Genomic DNA, 18,022 nt, shown 5'->3' with positions numbered 1-18,022 from the left:
TAGGGATTAAGGCTAATGTTGTGTAGGGTTAAGGGGACAAGGGCATTCAAGAAGCTAGTTTTGAGTAGGCTTTTCTAGCCTTTTTTTTAGACACATGTAAGATGTGGACCTAGGAGGTCACCTTCTCTCTCTAGCTTTTTGAAAGTGAAGGGAGTAAAAAGGTGTGGCCACATCAGCAAAAACGTGGGTCACTAAGAGCCAAAATTTGACTTTTTTTCAAAAAAAATATTTTTACTTCTTTTTTACTTAAAACTTCCCCCCAACATATATGCATATCAAAAAATCATTTTTTGATCTTTTTTAAAACCTACAAGCACTAAAAGTCCAATTTTTTTTAAAAAAAGCCCCGTCCCAAAAAAAAACCTTTGTTCTCTCTTCCTCTCCCTCCTTTGTCCCTCTCCTCTCCCTCCCTGCTCCCTTCTCTCCTCCTCTTCCCCTCTCTCTCCCCCTCTCCCCCACTGCCCCCTTCTCTCCTCCCATGTTCCTCCCTCTCCCTCCCTGTCCCCTTCTCTCCTTCTCCTCCCCTCTCTCTCCCTCTCCCCCACTGCCCCCTTCTCTCCTCCCATGTTCCTTCCTCTTCCTCCCCCCTCTCTCTTTTCATCTTTTGCTTCCTCACGCAACAGTTGCCATGGTGCTCACAGACATTAGAAATCGTATGCATACATGTTTTCTTGTTCGTGGCGTTTGCACCGAAGGCCACACTTAAGGGTGAGCAGAGGTCATCCCAAGAACGTTGTACCGTCGGTGAGATGAATGTTGATGGTTCTTCAATATCTTGCCAATACCATCACATATTTGAATAAAACACCACTTTGTGCAAGGTAACAATATACTTCTTTCTTTTGGTTGTGTTCTTCTTATCATAAACTTTGAAGTATAATGTGTTGCCTCTACTTGTTTTGTAGTGCTTGGCACAAAGGTTGCTTTTGTTCACAAATAGTGAAAAGCTGCAGGTTAGAGAGGCCAAGTGTCACCACTTTTCCTCTAAAACAGTCTTCTTTATTACATCTTGCAGGTAGGTGCTTCAAATCCATAATTATTAGAGGTGGGTAATCTCATCATAATGTATATTTTAGGATTGTTTATTCCCAGTTGGATGAAAATACTTGCACATTTGTACAACTTATACTTAACAAGTGTCTTTATTATACAGCTTGCAAATGTTGAATTCATACATGTTTTTGTTACAAGGTGACCTCTTAATATGCTAGTTGAGTGGTGTTGTTTGCAAGAATGGCTCAAGGAACTGGCATAATATGAAGCTTTTACGGTGGCACAAAGCTCTCCTCAACGGCAATGTGGCTCCCACTACACCAAAAATCATTATGCTAACATGGAGAGATCTCTAGTAGGACAATGCAACATCTTTTCATCAGCAGCAACACACCCTTTTCTAACATGAGGGAACTCCTACCAAAGATATTTTTATGTGATAGGTCACGCCATACCATGCCATATCATGGAATGGATGTAAGAACTATGACCGCACTACTCCTTGGAAGTTGTTCACAAATGTATGTTTATCAAAGTTAATGAGAAGAAATTTGGACTTTTTTGTTTGTTAATGTGAAAGAGCACTCTAGGTCCACCATATTTTAGATTGTTTGATAAGTTAAATAAGATTTGTAGTCATTTAAAGTGTAAATTTGTTTTTGTTTGGTAAGATTGTACATGAGAAGACATGATAAAGTAGAAGAGATCTTGACGGAATAAACCTCGATACCACATCTCTCCTTAAACCCTTTGATTTATATCGTTGTGGGAAATTTAAGGGAAGTCTATTTTCAAATTTTTAGTAATAACTTTTTTTGAAATAAATTTTGGTTATTTTAAAGTTTGTACAGAGTTTAGGAGTTCATTCTGATTATTTTCCTTCAGTTTCAAATTTTGACCGAGGGCACTCCTTGGAAGCCACTTTTGAAGGTGTTAGGGTGGGATTTTAGAAAAGTTTTGTATGTAGGAAATACAGTCCTTAACACAATAAAAAACATTGGTTCTTTGAGTATTTTCAGAATCCATGGTTTTAATGCTCGTTGGAGCCCGCAGATTAAGGAAAAAGTAAGAAATGTCTATTTTACATTAGTTTTTAAGAGATTGCCAATTTTCACGTTGTTTTTTAAGAGAATCCGAGCAAGGTATTTTATTTTGCATCAAAGTCTACAAGTTCAACACTAAAAAAAAAATAAAAAATAAAAATAAAAATAAAAATAAAAATAAAAAAAGTGGCCACAAGGGCGCGCGAAATGGTCATCCGGGACTTTTGGAAGGCCATTTTGCGTGCCCTTGTGGACACTCTTGTTGAGGGCCCTGGAAGCTTTTCCATGGAAAAAATTTATAAAATTATTGTGTATAAGTATGAGATAAGGCTGTAAATTAGATGTACAGAGAGCAAGAGCTCACCCCGTGGGGCCTTTGAAGGTGTTAGAGCAAGATTTTGAGAAAGTATTGTATGTAGGAAATACAGTCCTTAACACAATAAAAAACATTAGTTTTTTGAGTATTTTCAGATTCCATGGTTTTAATGTTCGTTGGAGCCCGCAGATCAAGGAAAAAGTAAGAAATGTTTGCTTTACATTATTTTTTAAGAGATTGTCAACTTGCACGTTGTTTTTTAGAGAATCCAAACAAGGTATGTTTTTTTTTGCATCAAAATCTACAAGTTCAACACTAAAAAAAAAAAAAAGTAGCCACAAGGGCGCGCGGAATGGCCATCCGGGACTTTTGGATGGCCATTTTGCGCGCCCTTGTGGCCACTCTTGTTGAGAGCCCTGGGAGTCTTTACATGAGAAAATTTTGTAACACTATTGTTATAAGTATGAGAAAAGGATGTAAGATAGATGTACAGAGAGCAAGAGCTCCCCCCTTGGGGTCTTATACTGACAAATAGGAGCTTTTTTAATGCATGTCCATGAGATAGAGGTGTAGCGTTTGATGTAATCAGAGCACCCCCCCCCCCCCACCCCCCCCCCATCCCTTTTTCTATGTGTTCAAAGGTCTGGAACATTCACTATGTAAAATTTTCCTATATCATGTGCATTCACCAGAATGGATTAAAAGTACCCCTTATAGACCTTATCTACACATGTTTCTGTAACTTTACAAGAATACAAAATCCCTTATGTTGAACACGTGTGCTATGTTACATATACTTTAGTGAACTCCCCAGGTCAAAGGCCTCACAAATCCTGTGCACTAAACATTCACACTAGAAATTGACCAAACAAGGAGCCAATTTTTACTTCCTTGTGTCCATCTCGTGTTCTTGGGAATGTTTTGGTTAAGCCATTTCTTTGGTATTTGAAACCACATGTGACCCCTATTGTTATAATATCCAACCAAAGGTTTCTTGATTAGCAGTTTACATAGGCTCGATTGATACATATCTTCTATGTTAATAATGCATGTATCTATAATTTATGTTACACTTTCTCTATCCAAATGAGCTACATAGTAAAAATCAAATCCACAATTTAACAGTTAAGTTCACAAGGTAATATCTAACGGTATCATCTTTAGCAATACCAAAGAAATAGCTACCAGTAGCTCATGAATAGGGATATTTAAGAAGATTTGATACCAAAAACTTGTCACCACTACTCAAAAAGGTGGAAACTCAAAGGCTTTACAATATATGTATGATGAAACATGAGTCAATAATAAGTCACCCTTATACATCGACACCTTCATCTCAAGTTGTCATTTCTCTAAGTCAAGCTTGGCATAGGCATAGTATGGAAACAATAACATGTTGGAAAGCAAGAATTTAGCTTTCTCAACTTGTGAAACGTTGTTAATGATATATATTTAGCATCCCCAAATGAGGACATCTTGACAAAGGTTATGATCCACTTTAATAAGAATAATCATTAATGATTAAACTGAAATCAAAATATTGCTTGAATTTTTGATTTATTTTTGAGACTTGAAACATCTTACAGGCAAATAAAAATATCCATAAAGTTCAACAATAATTCTCAAATCTGTATGAAACTCCAGTAATCTAAATTAAATACTCTCACTCAATGCGACGCCATTTAACAAAAAAACACATTTATATTCCATTTATAGAAGAATCCAGCCTCATGAAAATAATTACAAACGGAGACAATGTTGTTGTTATTAGGCTTCTATTACAAGTATTTGTCTTCCTCATCTAGAGATTCATATACACTTGAGTATTTGTGTGTCTATGACACTAGGGAAGATAGTAGTACTATATGGATGGCTTTTCTAAGAGCTCCTAGAGAGCACCTATTGGTTCAAGATTCTACAAAAATTCTACTATTCTTATCAAAATCCTTTAACATCGTAGTGAAAGGTTCCTCATGGAACAAAAATAGAGTGATTTCCATCTCTGCACATGTTTGCTTGCTCATGTCCTCTGAAAAGAAGTTGACTCTGTAAGTAAACAACAAATTATGTGAGCACAAAGTTATAAAGTAGAAAATGATAATCTAATGACAACTATACAAAGAATAAATTATAAGAAAAATCTTTGATGACTCTCTATAGATAACACAACTTACTTGCATTGTGAGACTCAATCACATGCTCAATCTAATGAAAAGAAGTTGACTCTGTAAGTAAACAACAAATTATGTGAGCACAAAGTTATAAAGTAGAAAATGATAATCTAATGATAACTATACAAAGAATAAATTATAAGAAAAATCTTTAATGACTCTCTATAGATAACACAACTTACTTGCATTGTGAGACTCAATCACATGCTACACAACTATAGATGGCGTGCCAAAGCCATCAACAAAATAGCACCACCCACTGTTATGAGGTATGAAGCATAAACATTGAAAGTCATAAAGAGGTTTATTCTCTCCAGCATGATAAACTTAAATATGGAGATGATGTTAAGCTCTGAATGTAAGCTACAAGGGTAGTTTTCTTACCATTTTATCTTATGTTGGAGATCATCCTTGCAAAGCCCACACACTATTCACACCTCCTATTGTTGTGGTAATCAAGTCATGTGAGCTCATATTTTTTCCATCTTTGGGAGTAGAGGTTTCCATGTAGTGTGAGTGAATAGAATTAGAAGGAGTAGAATCTTGTTTCATGGTGTAATGGAGGTGAGAGAAGGAAGAGGAGCTAGCTTGGTGTGAAACTATGTGGTGGCCAAGGGGAAGAGATGGGGGAGGAGCTTGCTTGGTGCTACAATGGAGGTGGGAGAAAGCTAGTAGAGAGATAGTGTTACACTATAGGGGGTGCATGTGGTTGTTGCAGCAACGGAGAGCTTAGAAAAGAGTTTGTAGAGAGAGAAAATCACTTTTTAGCTATAGAATAGATTTGGAAAGACTTTGGAGGGTGAAAAATGATGTTTTGAACTTTTTTGAAAAAATTCAAATTTTTGTATTTTTTAGTGCACGTTTTTGACTTTTGGAGGTCAAAAATACTTTTTTGACCATGAAATAAGTTTGGGGACCTTTTAAAGAGGGAAAATTTGAAATTTGAAATTTTTTGAAAATTTGAATTTTTTTGAAAATTTGAATTTTTTAGTGTATTTTTAAATCTGGACCAAAAAGTGGGGGGGAAAAAATGTCAAAGAGGTCCTCTCCCCCTTTCCCCTAGCCACCTCCCTTACCTTCTTACTAGGTAAGAGGCCATAAAGAGGTGTAAGGCTACCTTGTCCCCCTACTTTTTTGAGGGTATAGAGTGTGTCCACCACCCTCTTCCTATTTGCTGGCCTCTAATTAACCTTAATCCCAAAGGGCCCCTAGAGGGTTCATATTTTTCCTAATGGATAGCTCTATTGGCTTTCAATGCATCTCCCATCTCGTGGGCTTGTATGCCTAGCTTAGTGGTCAACTCCGTGGATATGAAGTTGTGAGTTGAACCAGGGAAAACAAAATAAAGGCATCATGATCTTCCATCTTCCCTAAGCATAGGAAAGGATAAATCCTTGGCAATGAGCATCCTCTTTTGGAGCTTCAAACATAGAGGCTCTAGGAGTCTCATTGCGGGAAATTCTTTTGGGGCAAGGACGATAACCATGGCCTTGCTCCCCACACTTAAAACATTTGTGGCCCATATGAAAAGCTTCTAGCTCTTTAGGAGAGAGTTTATATTTACCTTTGTAAACTCCCTTCTCCTTGGACCGATTGTTGTTGTTGTTGGAATGGCCTTGGTAAGAATTTTGGGCATTGGTTTTCCTCTTGGCATCACTTTTGTATTTATTTTCCATGGGCTTGACATTCCATCTAGCCCCTTGTTGAAAATTGATGCACAAAGCAAATTTGGTGTGGTGGATTACTTTGGTGATAGAACCAGGCCATTGAGAGTTGACATATTTGGCCATCTCTTTGGTTAATCCGGCACAAAATTGTTGCTTTTGCTCGGCGAAGTCCATCTTTTGAAAGACAATAGCCTTGAGATATAAATCCCAAAACTTGTCCATATATTTGTGGATAGACTCATGAGAGATAAGATTCAAACTCTGCCATTTGGTGACCACTTTGTCCTTTGCATCGCTTGTAAGGAATTGCTTCATGATGGAAACTTGTAGATTTTTCCATGTCTTTGGGGCTTTGCCGTTGCCACGAAGGCTAGTCCACTATTGAAGAGTCAATTTTTGGAAGTGCATAGGTACATGGTGTAGCTTGGAGGACTCCGTGAAGCCCTCGTCTTCAAAGGCCACATCAAATTTTTGGATGAAGGCCAATACTTTGTCGGTAGCACCAAAGGTGCCATCATAGGTGAAAAAAGAGATACTCTTTCCTCCCTCTTTGAACTTCTTTAGCTTTTGTGACCTTTGCCATGCACGGAAAAATTTGCGATGTCCTCCCCTCTTGTATTCTCTAGGAGAATAGCCATAGCTTTCATCGATAGAGGAGGAAGGTGAAGAAGAAGGAGAAGAGGGTGACCTCTTTCTTGCCCTTTTCTTCCTTGGTTTCCCCTCTTCCCTTTTGGAGTGATGAGGAGAAGGACTATGGGTTAACCGTTTCCTCTTAGGAGGAGTTGGCGATTGTATAGTCCGTCGTGGAGTCATGGAGCCACATCTTTGGAGGAACTTAGGGATTCATTACTTTCTTGATATTTGGATTCCTCCTCTTGTATGGGAGAGAGTCTTATTTTGGGGGTCTCATCAAGAGGCCTCCTAAGATCTCTCTCCTCTTGGAGAGGAAAGAAAATCCCATAAGCACGAAATTGTTGAGTAGCTTCGGCTTGCAAAGAGGGGTTGCACATAGCTTGTTGAAACCTAGTAACAAGATTCACAAACATGGAGGCATCATCATTAGCACCTTCATGTGCAAAATCAAAGTTATCAATGTTCATTCTACTCTCTTGGTTATTGTCAGCCACGTTAATTAAACTCATGTGTTTACTTAGTGTATGCTTTGGCAATTCAAAACCTTAGTTGCTACTCCTCTTAGCCTTCAAAAATAGGCACTTAAGTATACACTCACGGCTCAAATTGGTTAATTATAGAGAGTAGTGGAGTGATTTTAACATAGCGAAGTTGTCGAGGGATAGCTCCTTTTGAAATTCTTATGACTCAATAATGGTAAAGTTGTAGGCAAGTCTAAAAGACTCCATTATTAAGACCAAAGCTCCCAAGGTGTGCACCATATCCCACATAATGGGCTCAACAAAACCGATAATAGATCCCAATCCCACTTATCCTAATAATCAACCATTAATAGGCTACTTAAAGACCTCTCTTATTAGCCAAGAAAAGAGAAACCAAATGCTTTGATACCAATGTAATGGAAATCGCCTATGAACTTTGAGAGTATCGGAATTAGGAAATTAGATGAAGCACTTTTGTGAGATTACTTTGTGAGCATAGCGGGTGAACTTTATTGATGGTAGCAACATAAACATAGTACTTAGTTAACTTGGCATGAACAATACTTTTGCAAGAGAGAGAGTTTAGAGAACATGACAATAGTTGAGGACCGGATTCATATGGAGCCGGTCCCTCCTCCTATAGGCATTTGTATTATAGTTTCTCCCATCAAGAGAGACTTGGTACAATACAATCTTTGTGTTCCTTTTGACCTAGGTGATGCAATGAAGATGGAAAGATTCATGCATCACAAACATAACATAAACTTTGTAGAAAGCATTAACTATCCCAAGCCTCAGTCCCAAGGCCTCAAACACCTTCGAAGGTGGAGAGAGCTAGGGGGGAATGAGGGTAGGAAAGAGGAGTAAGAAACATTCCATAGGAGAAATAAATAGTTCCTCACTTATCATCACTCTTCTTGCTAGCATACATAATAGCATAGTAATGAAGATGGAGAAGATGGCAACCAAGCATAAGCATTGAAGCATGGCTCTTGGTTGGGTTTGCATTCCATAGCCAAGAGCGTTGGTGTAGGTTCTCACTTCTCACAAGCTTGGAGAAGGACATGGAGTCCCTCAACTGTCACCAAGTGAGAATAATCCACAAAATGAGTGTGTGTGTGTGTGTGGTGTATAACCCCCCTCTACCCCCCTTACTTGCTTGGGGTGAGTTGTAGATTTTACACATGTTTCAAGCTCATTGGACCCCTCCCCCCCCTAGCCAATCACATGCTGCATGGATTCACGTACATGGGTAAAGTTTGGACAAGTGTCCTCCTTACCCCTTAGAGAGAGAAAGCTTGAAATATCTAGATATTTGTTGGAGGGAGCTAGAAGCTCATTGGACCCCTCTTTAGACCAACCAATAGCATTCAAGCACACCATGTGGTTAAGCATAGGGAGAGTCTGACATGTGTCCCATGTGCCCTTTGAGAAAAGGGGTTCCCTTTGGGTGAGTGGAAGGTAAAGTCAAAGATTCCCCTAACTTTGGGACTTTCATGCATAGGAAGCTTCTCAAGCACCTTCCTCATTAAGTTTGTAGGGTCTCTGTTTGACTCAAGCACCTTACTTCCTATGCATGGGAAGCTTCTCAAGCACCTTCCTCATTAAGTTTGTAGGGTCTCTGTAGATGGTTGAGACAGTTTCACTAAGTGGGAACGCTCTCTTATGAGACGGGGAGTGATTCAGTCAGTAATTACTACGGTAATTACTATGGTAAACCTAAGGCATATAAATAGGGCCCATTACATTGTAATCGGGTTAGCATAATCGTGAGCATAGTCGGGTTAGCATTTTGGCGGCATTTGTACTTGAGTTGTCAATCATTGGCAGTTGTTGTCGGCTGTACTTTATCTTTCTATTTCTAAGCCACATCATACTCATTGTAATCTTTCATTTGTAATTCCAATCACGGGAGTATATTCCAGCTACACTTACTCTATATTCAGTACTCTTACTCTATATTCAATATATTCCAGTTACACTTACTCTATAATCTGAATATTATTATGAGTACATAGTCTGGTTCTTATTCGAGTAGATATATTCTAGTTCAGTTTCTGTTCCTCTGTCCCACTGTCTGAACTAATACATCACCAGTAGGTTGAAACCTTCGAACACTGGAATTAGCTATCTCAAGAGATCAGCTCCAATTCCATTTTGGCGATCACGGTGGCTAGAGCTGAAGCTCGTTGGCTGAAATACTCTTCTCCCAGTTGGAAGTTTTTAGTTACAACAATGATACCCAAACCCAGTCGTGGGGCCAGAAATCCACCATCCGTGTTGATCCTATTCCTGAGGAGTCGGGAAGAGAGTCTGAACCTAAGCAAGAGAGGGTGACTGACACTGAGGCTCAAGAGGAGCATAGTCAGGCTGATGAGACGTAGGACTCACATCATTCCAGTCACTCTCGACGCAGACGGGTAGAAAGGGAAGCACGGAAAGCCAAGAGTTCGCGGTCCAGGCAGGGGGATGAGGGTACTAAGGGAAGTAAAGGTAATCACCGCACTTCTAGCAGACAGGCCAGAGAGGACACTGACACAGAGATAGAAACAGATATTGATTGGGATGCTGATACTGACAACTATAAGAAGACTCCCAAGCGCCGTTCAGAATCTAAGAAGAGAAGCGGCAGAACCAGTGGTAATCGGAATGATTACACATCTTCCCTGAAAATTTCTTTTCCAGTATTCTAGGGAGGCAAGAAGGATGATTTAGACGTTCACATACAGGCTTTTGAGCAGTATGCTGAGCTAAAGAATATTGATGAGGATGATTGGGGGAATACTTTCCGCAAACCTTGAAGGAGGCAGCGAGAAAGTGGTATTACCATTAGCCCGCTTGTCAGCTTAGATCCTAAAACAAACTACTTAAAGAATTCAGACTGGAGCATTCCAACAACAGAGGTGATGAAGATATCCTCATGAACTAGATAAGATCAAGCAGTGGAATCTGTCAGTTCGAAGTTATGTGGAAAAAATCAAGGAGCTAACCAGGCAGTTACAAGAACCGCCATCTGAGAAGAAGCGATTGCATGCATGGTTTCTGAATGGTTTTCAAAGCAAAAATCTTAGGGAGCAGGAGGTACCAGCTCCAACCAAGAAATTCAATGATCTGGTACAACGGGCACTGAAGCTGGAATAGCAGGCCAAGAAGAAAAAGAGCCATAAAAAGAGAAGATCCAATAACAGTAGCTCCGCTTACTGAGAGTTCTGATTCCAGTGAAGTGTCCAATAGCTCTGAAAGCAGCCCTAACAAATGGTCCAAGGATAAGTCAAAGAAGGGATCCTGGACTAGGAAGATTGAAGAGATGGCTAGGCAGATTGTCGAGATTAGCCACACCAGATAACCAGTTTAGAAGATGGATACTTGGTGTTCGAAATGCAAATCCAAGGACCATATCTCCAACGAGTGCCCACAATGTACTTATCAGAGACCATGTACCACTAGTACTGGTCAAGGACGCGACCGATTCCAAGCGTGTACGGGCCGAGGCAGAGGGCGTGGCAACTTCCAGAGCTGGAGTTTGAATTTCTACACTTGTGGGAAGTACGGGCATTTTGCGGCTCAATGCCCAGACGTACCTGCACCTACTGCTACTGAGGCTAAGGCACCAGAGCCAGTCCCAGTACGGGCAGTCACAAGAAGCAAAGGCGTGGTAATTGAAGAAATTCCAAATACTCTAGAAAAACCAGTCACTACTGACAGCAGCAAATGGGCTCAACAAAGAGAGATTTGGAAGGCCAAGGGTAAAGAGAAGGTGGTAGATGAATGGCAAGAGCAGAGAGAACTAGCGGCTAAAATCACGGAGGATTTAGCCAAGAAGTTGCCAGAGCAGCCAGAAAGTTCTGTAGCCCGAGTCATTCAGAAGATACCAGCCCAATCAACTGAGAAAGATCAGTCAATACCGGGCATACCTAAGACCATGTTGTCTACAGTACAAGGAATGGTTGGTGAATTGCAGTTGATGAAAGGATTGGAAGCATTGCAAGGGAGGAATGGCAATATGAAGATACAACCAATTCTTCAAGCTTTGACAACCAGTCTGATCATAAGAAAGAAGAAATCCATGTTAAAATCTGTGATAGAATTCAGAAGCTTACTGTGGAGCTAGAAGATATCAGGAAAACATTGTCTGAAGTGGCAAACTTCATTAGCAAGACAACGTAGGAAAGCTAAAGCGGAGGCTAGAACAATGGACCTGACACCCGTCCGAGATGATAAAGTACTGCTCATTCAGGTGGACTACAAAGGTTGAAAGCAATGGGAACCTCTTTCAAGTGTTATCTTGGATGGAGGAGTAGGAGTCAATATAATGGGAGTCCATCTCCAACAGAGAATGGGCATCACGAATCTAAAGCCAACACCATTTAAAGTGCAAATGGCAGATCACAGAGTAGTACAAGCTACAGGAATGATTGAAAATATGTAGATAAGAGTAGGTAGGGAAAAATTTTAAGCCAGCTTTTTAGTTTTGGATGTTCAAGGGGCATATGGGATGCTGCTAGGGCACCCATGGTTGAGAACAACACATGCTGTTCATGACTATGTAAATCAAACCTTAACCATAGAAGGGGCCAGCGATAGAATTCAGATCCAGACAAACAATACTAGGAGCTGGAGAAAAGAGCTGTGGCCGAAGGAATTATGCCAGAAGTACAAGGCAAAGAAGATCGAATGGATGTTAGCAGCTCTGAACATATTTCCTTTAGCAGAGATTGACTTGAATGCAGTTTTAGTGAATAAAGAGCAGGCTGACAAGCAGAAAAATCAATTCCCACATCAGTTTACTGAAATGAACACAAGAGAAAGATCAGTTCAGTGAACTGGGAGGCTGGAGGAATCAACTGACACTGGCATGGTAGAGGAGTCAGTACATTATGAAGAACACACAGTGGATCAGAATGCTGATTCAGAACTGAATGAGCCATCTTGGGATTATGCTGAGGAATCGACCAAACGAAAAGGAGGAGGGCCTAATTGGTTGCTTCTAGACGACGAAGAAGTGGAAGAATTGAACCCTAGGCTCGGAGGAAAGTCCTAGGATGATCAAGGTCAATAAGAATCCTATAATGAAGGAAAAGGCACGCAGGATGTTCCAAAACTACAAAGACGTATTTGCCTGGGAACACACAGACCTGAAAGGGGTGGATCCTGAAGTATGTCAGCACAGGATATCGTTGAAGCCAGATGCTATGCCAGTACGACTGCAAAGATACCGAATGAACCCCAACTATGCAAAGAAGGTCAAAGAGGAGATTGACAATCTTCTCAAGGCTGGGTTTATCACACAGAGGTGGCCAGTAGCGGTTGGCTGTTTCCCATAGTCGTAGGTCCCAAGAAAAATGGAAAATTGAGAGTTTGTGTTGACTATAGGAAACTCAACGCCCAAACTATCAAAGATCCATTTCCATTGCTTTTACTGACATGTTGCTTGATGAGATCGCAGGACATGAAATGTATAGCTTCATGGATGGTTACAGTGGCTATAACCAATTACAGATTGCTCCTGAAGATAGAGTGAAGACCACCTTCATCACCGAGTGGGGAGCTTTCATGTATTTGGTGATGCCTTTCGACCTGTGAAATGCACCAGCTACCTTTCAACGGTGTATGATGGAAATGTTTAATGGGTTCCTTCATTGGTTCCTCGCCATCTTTATGATGACTTTACTGTATATTCAGATGAGGAACAACACATACTATTCCTAGAAATGGTTTTCAAACGCTGTCAGGAGAAGCGGATTTGTTTGAATCCATTTAAATCCATTCTCCTAGTTTGGAAGGGACAGTTACTGGGACATGTGGTTTCCCGAAATGGAATAGAAATGGCCAACAATAAAATCCAGTGTGTTCAGCAAGCTAAAGCACCCAGAAATGCATCTGACCTAAGCTCTGTCCTGGGTTATGTTAACTTCTATAGAAGGTTTGTGCATAAGTTTTCTTCTCAAGCAATACCATTATATGAGCTCACAAAGAAGACCAGTAAGTTCAATTGGACTCCTGAATGTGAGGAGAGCTTTCAGAATCTGAAAAAGGCCATTATCAGTAAACCAGTCCTTAGGCAACCAAACTGGGATGTTATTTTCCATGTACATGTGGATGCTTCGGGATTGGCAATGGGGGCGATATTGGCTCAGCCAAACGGAAGGACTGATTATCTTGTTTATTTTGCCAGTCGCTCGCAGATTCAATCAGGTTGAACAAGGTTATACAACCACTGAGTGAGAAGCCCTTGGAATGGTTTTCAGCGCTACAAAGTTCAGACATTACCTGTTAGGGAAATTGTTCCATTTTTATGTGGATCATCAGGCTCTTCTGTTCTTGATTAATAAAGTCATTATTCAAGGTAGGCTGATACAATGGATGATGTTCCTAATGGAGTTTGAATGCAGAATTTTTCATAAGCGTGGCAAGAAGCACTATGGAGCTGATTTTCTATCCAGAAGTACAAAAGGTTATTCAGAAGTACCCTTGAGGGACGAACCGGTGGAAGCTGACTTATTTCAGCTGGAAGCAGGAGAATCAGTTGACCCTGAATGGTATGATGTTTATCAGTTTCTTTCTCAAGGTGATTTCCCAGAGGAGTGGAAACAGAACCAGAAGAAATATTTGGTCATCAAAAGCTTGAAGTTTACTATCATCGGAGGGTCACTCTATCGATCAGGTGTTGATGGTATACTTTGGCGTTGTGTGCCTATGGAAGGGAGAATGCAAGTTATTTCAGAAGCACAATGGCAAATCTGGTGGACATTTTTCCAATGAAGTTACCTACAAGAAGATTTTGCAAGCTAGTCTGTGGTGGCAACAAACACTAATTTCTGATGTTAGAAGTTTTTGTAAAACTTGTGACATATGCCAAAGAATGGGTAGACCTACGAGTGCAGATATGACTCCTTTAACGCCAGTACAACCACTGGGTGTGTTCATGAAATGGGGTTTAGATTTTGTGGGACCTTTTAAGAAGGTTACCCCCAGGAAGAACAAGTACATAGTAATGGCTACTTGTTATGTCACTAAGTGGGTTGAAGCTAAGGCTCTTCCTGACAACACATCCAAGTCAACTGTAAGGTTTCTATTTGAGAATATTGTCTGTCGATATGGATGTCCGGTAAGATTGTGTCAGAGCAAGGAACACATTTTATCAATGACACCATGGAAATTCTATTGGATATGCTTTCAGTCAAGCATCGGAAATCTACTCCTTATTATCCCAGATGCAATGGACAGGCTGAAAGTAGTAACAAGACAATCAAGATTATTCTCACTAAGGTTGTGTAGAAGAAGCCAAACTAGTGGGATTTGAAACTCCAGACTACTTTATGGGCATATAGGACAGCTTACAAGGTCACTACTGGGTTGACACCATTCAGAATGGTGTATGGCACTGAAGCTGTGGTTCGTATGGAGTTTGTTATCCCAAGTCTGAGAATGGATGTGAAATATGGCTTAGACTTCAACCACAATCTGAAAAAGCACCTAGATGAACTTATGCAGTTAGATGAACTCAGGAAACGCGCTATGCTGGAACAAGAAATTGTTCAGCAACAACGAAGGAAGAACTAGCATGATCGCCGAATTAAGGTTTGGGAATTTCAGAAAGGAGATTTGGTGATTCTTTATCAGTCCAGATTGGGCTCGAAGAAGCCAAACCTGAAGATTTTCTGGGCAGGACCATTTGAGGTAGACTGGGTCTTCTCCAATGGTACAATGAGACTGAAATATCTGTCTGGATTATTGCTGCCAGGAGTATATAATGGTGCGAAGATCAAGCTCTACTATTCAGAAGCTAGAGAGTTTGGGCAGGAACAAGGAACTAGGGAATTAGGAACTGAAGATCAAGAGATACCATAATCAAATATTTTTAGGCTTTTTCATGTGCAACCAGTTCCAGTTTCAGAACCAGTGCTAGTAGAACCAAAGCAGACTGATCTCAGGATCAGTACCAATGTGATCAAGCCAGACTGGGAACCAGTCCAGTATCAGTGGAAACACACTTTTCAATTTTTAAGCGCCCAACAGTCAGATGACACACCAGTAGTAATCATTTCAAGGATGGGTAGAAGTCTTGTCCAATGCATGTCTGCCACGACAGCAGCGACTCCCACAAGCCTAGGACCGGCGAGTGGTGGAACTTTTATGGCACGAACACGTATAACAGTTAGGAGAGTCGGCATTTTTCCTCACAAATATCCTACACGACGTTTTCCTCCTGTTGTTCATTCGTCATTGCCAAGCTCTGAGGTATCTTCCCTACAGCCGTAGACTTCGTCTTCTGAGGAGACAGTCGACTGTCGACTAGCTTTGCCAGCAACACCTGGGTACGGCTTTGAAGCATCAAGTAAGTCTTCCTCTTCCTCACCTGTTTCGTCGTCTTCACAGTGTATGGGTAGGAAGAAGCGTTCAAACAAGATGCAGGAATCTCTTGAAGAAACCCAAGCCATCATCACTGTTGCAAAGGCAAGCCTTCCCATCATTCCTTACATCAAGATTCAACGCTATGTATTCACCGACCAAGCTATGGATTTGCTGCAAACATGGGATCTACGATTCATTCTGCAAGCACAAGAATCGCTTTCGATGCGGCCATCATAAAGCAGGTTCTTGACTCTTTAGATGTTGAAGATGGCAGTGCCATGGTATATGGTAAAAAGGTGTCTGCTACACCTTAAGACATAGCTTTTGCATTTCGGATGCCCAATGAGCCCAAGACATTTGTGGCAATCCCACAACAGATCAATATACTCCTTAAGGAGGATGAAGCTGCTAAGCACAAAAGAAAATCCAGTGGTCAAGGGATTCCAGTTGGCAGGACTAGAGGCCTCTACTGCTTACAGGTTTGTAGCTGAAGCACTAAGTCTTAAAAATAATCTATATGTGTCTAAGAAAGTTTTTGCTATGCTGCTAGCCAAGACGTAGGATTCAAAGGTTTCCATTAACCTTTGTCAGATTCTGTCACACAATGTGCTTCAACAAACTGCCAAGTTGAAATCACAGAGTGTTTTTTAAGCCTGGTATGTTTGGCAATTTTTATATTGGGCCACTGCTCCAGATGCTCATGGCCAGTTAAAAATGGCTTGGAGTGAGAAGCCAGTTCCAGAATTCAAGAATATTGATTTGTCTTCAGATGAAGAAGCCATGGACAGTCAGACCACTCCAACTGGTCTGAAAAGGAAGGCCACCCAAGATCAAGCTGGCAGTTTGAAGAAATCGAAGACGACACTGATGAAGAGCAATGCTTTTCTGAAGCAGATAGAGAGTCAGGTCAAAACTGTGACTACTGAAAAGGCTATAGTTAGCCAAGCTAACAAACAACCTGCTCAGAATACTTAGGTCAACAAGTCAGTAGGACAGATTACAGCCGCTACTGGTACTGGCAAAGATCAGGCAAAAGCAGCGACTTCTAAGAAGGCAGCAGAACAGTCGGCTGTGGACAAAGAAGAACTGGACAAGAGTAAAAGTGAATTGGACAAAGGCAAAGGTCCAGCATCTCCAACTTTACTGGGTGGTGTCTCTATCCAAAATAATAAAGAAGCTTTGCACCTAGTAAAGAAGAACAGGTTGCAGCAGATGTAGACCCATCCACCACTGAAAGGGCGTGTCTTTCTACAAAAAGATGACTATGCAGCCTTACCCTATATGGCTTCAGTTACAGTGTATGAGCCCACTAATTTTGACCTAGCCACAGTTAAGGATGGATGTTCCGTCCTCATCTAGTCTTCATGGCACACTATTGTCCACTGTATGGGACAAATGCTGGATGTTGCAGGGTCAGAAGATGAACTGAATAAGGCTAAAGCTGACTTGAAGGAAGCTAAAGACGAGATTCAGAAGCTGAAGATAGCACGAGACAAGCAGAATCTGCGCCATAGGCTACTTGAAGCTCATTCAAATAGGGCTATTAAGCTATTAAAAAGCAAGTTAGCAAAGGCGGATTATGATATGCAGATTGTGAAGGAAGAAAGGAATGAAGCACAGAGAGCTGCAGATCGGGCTGAAACGATGCTGGAAATGAAGAGAGTTGACTTCAACTCCTTGCTACTTTGCCATACAGCTCTGAAGGCTTCCCTCTGACAGATATATTTATAATAGCCTGGCTGAAATTTTAAATCCAGCAGGCAACGCTGTCTTTGATCTGGAAAACTTGAAGTCTCTTATGGAGACTATGCAGAGTGACTTGCATGATAAAGTGGCTGAATATAATAGTGCTCTGACAAATCAAGCAATCCTGGATTATATTGAGCAGCAGAATTCCCTGGATGAAGTAGAAGAAGATAAGGAATAAGAAGAGGATAAGGAAGAAGGAGCTGATAAGGAGGAAGATGACCAAGAAGAAGGGCATACTAATGATGATGATGACGCCTCACCTCCATCCACCTCCAGGACCTGGTAGTGGTGGCATAGGGCCAACTGAAGGAGGTCAGTCACAGCCAAACCAGCCAGGCCAGAATGAAGGATAGAAATCGGGCAATCAGCAGTAGTCAGAAGAACAACAACTCAGTCACACTGGGAATCAGCCAGCAAATCAGTCCCAGATCAGTAGGGAGGCTAACGAAAAAAGAAAAGTTAAGGACGAGGGACCAACAGGATCAACAACATTCCTTACAGCTTATCACACTTAACAGGCGATTGCGACATCAGTAGGCTCCCATAATCAGACAATATATGGAGGATGATGATCTCCTATTTGATCTGGAACGTTTTCAGAGACTGTATGTCG

The sequence above is a fragment of the Adiantum capillus-veneris genome, chromosome 12 (genome assembly GCF_014529385.1).
Source record: "Adiantum capillus-veneris isolate H3 chromosome 12, ASM1452938v2, whole genome shotgun sequence".
Classification (NCBI taxonomy): domain Eukaryota; kingdom Viridiplantae; phylum Streptophyta; class Polypodiopsida; order Polypodiales; family Pteridaceae; genus Adiantum; species Adiantum capillus-veneris.
The sequence above is the reverse complement of the archived record's forward strand: the minus strand, read 5'-3'. Positions refer to the sequence as shown.